The 6376-nt window shown below is 39.0% G+C and overlaps 1 protein-coding gene across 7 annotated transcripts in view; it reads right to left on the minus strand.

Annotated features, from left to right (window-relative positions):
• Sncaip (synuclein alpha interacting protein) overlaps positions 1–6376 on the minus strand; it is a 149251-nt gene that overhangs the window by 49664 nt on the left and 93211 nt on the right. The gene's annotated exons all lie outside the window — the stretch shown is intronic.

Here is a 6376-nt window from a genome sequence, read left to right on the forward strand (position 1 = left end):
CCCATCTTCCAGTCAGGGCCACACAGTCCCTTTAGCAATGGAGCACCGTAGTGCGCGGCCCCTACCGTCCGCAGGGAGCACGCCAGAAGCAGAGACACATTCATGCATTTGTATACAATTGATTTTAACCTCAATGCATGTAGGATCTCAAATGCAAAGCTGCATTATGTTTAATTTCTTTCATGAGAAAACTTTACAATGAGCTTAACAGACACATATTTTAAAAGAATCACAAGGTACTTAAAGCATCATGAATTGAAACAAATATGTACTTGAATACCTAATTTAAATAAACTCCATGTCAATGAAATTGAATATGTTTTTATTTGAATGCCATATGTTGCCATGATGTATTTTCATCTTCATTCATAGAAAACCATAGAGTGTTAAGACACTCCTTCCTTTTTCTGTATGAGTAGCAGGTATGAAGCAGAGAATGAGTGCAAGCATTTCACAAATACTTTTCTTCTTCAGATGCAAAATTTTCACACATAATTTCTTTTGATGTGAACCCTTGTGCTATACTACTTGCTAGTCATGGTTTCTTGCACTAAATTACTCAGTTGACTTAAATTCCTAATAGCTCCAGAGACTGAAGGAATGGTTTCAGATTCATTTGCTAGCTGCAGATCTTTGAGACAATTACTTCTTCTTCTTCTTTTTTTTTTTTTTTTTTTTTTTGGTGGAACCAGGGATTGAACTCAGGCCCTTGTGCTTGCCAGGGAAGCACTTATTCCACTGAGCCATCTCCCCGGCCCCTTCTTCTTCTCCTTCTCCTTCTCCTTTTTTTTTTTTTCAATTGCTTATTCTTAATTGGCCTCTTTTCTCATCAACAAAATGGGCATAATAATAAGAACTATTCTGAGGCTTAGGAATCTGTTGATCTGGCATATTGCCTGCCACCCTGAATAGCTCAGGAACAATTTAGAACAGTCCCTAGCACCTGCACAGCTCAAAACAAGGCAGAGTGTGCTCTTGGGCTTCCCACTCCTTCTTGGTCCTTTTACCTTTTAGTGATGCCTTCATTTCCCCCATCTTCCTTCCTTTCACAATCTCTTCACTCTCAAAAGCTCAATGTCCCAGTCACAGGGTAGTGTGATGGGGGAGAATAGTTTAAAATATTATTCCTGTCAGAGAAATCAATGCCTGGTAAAGGAAAGGACTCCCCACCCAGATAAACTTGCAGGCAGCATGGAGCTGGTGGGCATGCAGGAGAGGTGGTCAAGACTCTAACAATGCCATTAGCCATCCCCAGGCTCTCCACTGGAGTTGGCCAGGGAGTCGGCGAGCCTGGTGCTGTACATCTCCCACAGGGCTGCTGGAGACCATGCTCAACTTTTACTCTTGTTCCTTTCAGAATATTGAGGAAGCAAACAGAATGATTTCCTTACAAGGATAGGAAAGATCCATGATAACTCCTAGGAGCTGTTCCACTGTCTGACCGATCCTCATCAGACTGTATACAAGGAGATCTCAAATTCCACTCATGGTCCACTGAAACAAGGGTGCTAAAAGACTGCAATGTACACACAGAGAGCAAGAAAAATAATGAAGATGAACCTAAAACTGTGGCAGGCATGGCTAACCCCGCAAGATGAGAATAAAAGTGACTGCTGTCCTCACACATGTGGCACTTGGCGCTGCTTCCCCCGAGTGGGTGCCATCCTTCCCTACTCAGGTGCAGAGGGGAACTTGGTTCTGGGAAGAGCTGGAATGGATGGTTGGGAACTCAATGGACATTCCTTTTTGGCTGAATAATGCAGCCTTTGTGAATGGACTGTGTCACAAGATTGTGTCCTTCTTGTCACTGAAGTGAGGTACAAGGTGGATGACCTCAGGGGTGGGACAGTAAGAATAACCTTCAAAGATTACACTGGTTTGGTATTAAACAGTTTTTAAACTTCGAGAAAAATTTTTGTTTATAGATAATTGAAACTTTTTCATTTTATAATCTATATAATACTTCTAAAACAAATATGCAAGAGTTGCAAAACTAGAAATAATCCCTAAGCAACTGTAGCCTTCATCTACACTCACTGTCAACATGTTACCCACTTATTATTTGCAGTCTCTCATTTTTTCTCTCAGATTAGGTGATTTTTAAAGCCTCTCGCCTTTCTGAGAATTAGGATTCTGCAAACTGAGGCTTCTTTCTAGGTACAACTGATCATCCCCAATCTGAAAATCTAAACTCCAAAACGCTCCAAAATCTCCAAGGGTTCCTGTCCCTGGCATTTGCCTAAGGGATATCCAACCTGTGACGGGGTTTTAGAAAACCAGTCCTGCTGCAGCTGCCCAAAAGCCGGAAATTGATCCTATGTGGGAGGGCAGGATGAGGCCTCATTGCCTAAAGCAGTCAAGCTTCCTCAGTTTTGAGAAAAATATCCTGCTTGGACATTGTGGGCTATTAGTTGCGAGGCAACCTTGTGTCTTGCAACTTTGTAAAGGCATAAATAAAACCTCCTACTATTTGGGGTAGGAGCTTGGCCTATCAGGCTTGGTCCACCACTTGACCTCAGCTAGTATCTCTTTTTTTTTTATTTTCTGAATCCTCTTGCCTCCTTCTCCCAGCAACACCCAGAAAGCGACACATCTTTACATTTGCTGTCTGCAACAGGGACCCCAAAAGGAGATACTGATAGGTGGGAGGATGTTCCCCCGAATTTTGCAGACAGCAGGGTCGGGGAATAGATTGGTGGGTCACTAGTTAACACTGAAGTGTTATATTGACAATTATCAGATGAAAAACATGAGGCATGGAGGTCTACTGACCTTAAAATATATATAAAAAAACGTGCTTAAAGAGAGAAACAGGTTTGAGAAAAGCCAAAAAGTTAAAAATGGGGCAAACAGAGTCTCAAATAGGTGCATATAAATATGTTTGTTGTTTTCTTGGTTCCTGTATTTATGTGACCTTCTAAGACCGCCATAAAGGACTTAGCATGGAGTACTGTTTTAAAATTAAGTCCCAAATGGGACAAGGAGGGTGGAGCAAAGGTATAGCACACAGACTTTAAACCCTCTAGCTTTGCTCAATTAGATAACAAAGGAAAAGGTTCTTTTATATCTTTGAATGCATTTAGTCTAGGGTCTCCAGGATCTCATGCTGGGGACTAACCCAGGCGCTGTGCTCTGTCTAAGCAGCACTTTAGTCTGCTGAGCTATCTGGCTGGCCTGAAAAAGGAAAAGGTTCTTTTAAATTGGGAGCGGTTGTTCCAAGTGGCACAGTGATGCCAGGGGGAGGGGCACAAAGCGGGTTCAGGGAGGGCCCTGTGGTCCAGTCCTAGGCAGACCCAGCTGGGATTTTCCTGCTGCGTGTATAACCACATGCCCAGTTCAGCCATGGAGGTTAGTGCACACCAAATACAGTCCTGTGAGCCTGGTGCTAAGCAGGAGGGTCATGACTATGGCACACCATGGCCTTGGCATTGGCTATGTGCATTGCTGGTGTCAAAAAATTATTAGGCTCATGATAGCATCAGCCTTAGCAAAAACAAAACATCTATTGGTCAGAGCCAGAGTGACAGCTGGCACACACAGTAGCTGTGCACATCGGCCAGGACTATGCAGCCTTGGCCCCTTTGACTCTTGGGGAGGGAAACATGGGCAAGGGAATCCATTCCCAGTACTACAATTGAGGCACTGCCAGCAGCCTGACCAGTCCTGAGGCTAGAGTAAAAGCGACCACTAGAGGCAGAGCTGCAATACAAAGAGGTCTCCAGGCTTTGCTTGGTGTCATCAATGCTGATTATACAGGGCAACCAATGCTATGGTTCAACCTACTCTCCACTCAAAACGAGGTTTAAATTACTCCAGACTCTCCTATCATTCAATTTGTCATTCTTTGTTTGACAAAAATTTGAAAATTATTTTAAAAAAGAAAATGTTGGAAAAAATAGAAATTAATTAAAGTAAAAACATTTTAAAAGGCTATTCAAATGCAAGTATGGATGGGTTCCATGTGGAGCACCTACAAAGGTACTGCCCACTTGGAGAGATACAAAGGGCCATTTACCCAGGAATGAGCTCAGCAGAAAGGCAGTAAATAGAGTGGTTCTCTCTCTCCAGTACAACTGACACTAAAAGGAAAGTTTTTACATTTTCCTCTTAAGGTGATTAAACTGAAAGACTCTTTCCATCCTGAAGATAAAAAGTTTGCCTTTAAAAAAATCTTATTTAAAAAAATTGGAATAAACAGTTATATATTTTTATACAAAATTTAGAAATCTATATATAGCATTGTGGCAGGACAGTTCTATGATATTTTTTTCTTGTCTCTTGTTTTTATATATTTCTATTTTTTAAAATATTTTTTCTTCACATTCTGTAGAGATTTAAAGTTTAACATATCAATACTTGATGGAAAATACCTGTTCCATTTAAGCCTAAAATGTTTGACATTCAGACAGATAGTGAGGTTAAGCTCAACTGCCTATGTTATAGGGTAATATTATCATTAATCTTCTCTTCTGGAGGGTTAATGACAAGTTTGCAGACCAAAAATTAGAGAAAAAGAAGGGCTGCAAGGAGAGCCAACATTTTGGCCCTAGCCTTTCAAGGTCAGTGAGGCCTCAGGACATAAGAGAACCTGTACTGTAACATCCTGTAACTCAGTGAGGTCCCAAATTTTCTGATCAAGGAGATTATGGGGCCACAGAGGAAAGAGATCAACAATACAGAGTGTGCCTAAGGAGAGTCACATGGAGAGAAAACATTATCTCAGGCTTTCACCAAGAGCAAATTGGTCAAGCAATGGCCGTGACTCATCCACATGGCTGAAACTGACAAAGGATCTACAAACTTCAGTACAGGATTTCAGGGTAAATCCTGAGGGGATTTCACTGACCTTGTCAAATACAAAAGTTACATTTCTTGTCATATAGGTCTTGCTTTATCTTGGTCTTAACCATCCAGCAGAAAAGTATTAAAATGTGGTATAAAAAGTAAAGCCATATTAATATGCTGAGCTGTAAAATTCTCAAGTCAACAACTTCTGACATTGCCAGTCCTATGGATAACCCACTACTATTATGTACTACTGGACTATATTGGATTATTTTGCTGAATTCATTCACCTACACTATTTAAATGGCAATGGAATACCCATCTCTGACAAAACTAAACAAAAAAAGGGATATAAAGGACTGTTTAGTATCTGTATATACAAAATAGAATAGACACACAGCTACTTTCTCTTAATTCAGTGAGAATAAAGATTTGTACTAATAGTGTTTGGACAGGATACCATGTCCGCATCTTGTACTATGAATAACCATTATTAAGACAACAACAACAACAAATAAAATAAAATTTGATAGATACGAAAAAAAGGAGGCTTTTATAAGAGGTTCATTATTTGCAACCTGTAATTTCAAAGTACCCTTGAGCCCAAGTACTATGGAAATCATAAACTGCTGATAGTAGAGCTCATTTCATCCCTTTCACATAAATCCTACTATGGTTACTTGCCATGCCAGGTTTTTCCTAAACTATAGTCAGTTCTATGCATTATTGAAGTCTGGTGTCTATATAACACATCTTTTTTTCTTGCCCCAAAGAAATAATACCAAATTATCCTTTAATAAATCATCAATTAAAGTCACTTTTTAAGAGGTAACTTTCATGGTGATCTAAAGTATCTACTAAGAATTTAGGCCATTAGCTAAGACTTAGCACTGTTAGAAATAAAGTAATATCTCAAAACAGAATTAAGCAAATGAACACATAAATATATTACATGTGTTTCTAAGGAAACGTTCTCTTTTGTTTAATTTGTGATAAATTATTATTATTTTTCTTGACCAAAAAATAAATCTTATTTCCTAAGATTTACAATAATGGGAATATTTTAAAAGATTACTTAAAATTCTTTTAATTCCTAATTAGGTTGATTGCTTATTTTACAGTGCTAAATTAAAATTGGTATTAAAAAGCTTTGATATTTTACAAACAAATGTAGAGGCTTAGAATAGCAGTGGCGTTTAAACAGTTGCTTTATTTTGACCTCCCATTTAAACAATAAAATGCCTAGTGGTGGCCTCCAAAGGGTATAAGCTGTGATAACTTCTACACATTTGGGTCAACTTATCCAACAAAGATATATTATGCCCCCAACTGTTCAGATCAACCATTCATGATTTTAAGACTTGTAATATTAATTGGCTCCATCTAGATTTTGGGCTAATTTCTCTGGTGTTATTGACTGACATCATCCTTCAGATAAGTCAAATTAATTTGCTTGTTTTCACAGATAACTCATAATAGTTTAAGGGAGGCTATGCGATGGCTTCCTCTTCTAAAATATAAAATACAAGTTTCTCACCATATGATCAAAATTCTATTATAAAAGCAAAAGGGGTATTCAATCCCTCCAACT

This window comes from Octodon degus, unplaced genomic scaffold (genome assembly GCF_000260255.1).
Source record: "Octodon degus isolate 3935 unplaced genomic scaffold, OctDeg1.0 scaffold00040, whole genome shotgun sequence".
In the NCBI taxonomy this organism is placed as follows: Eukaryota; Metazoa; Chordata; class Mammalia; order Rodentia; family Octodontidae; genus Octodon; species Octodon degus.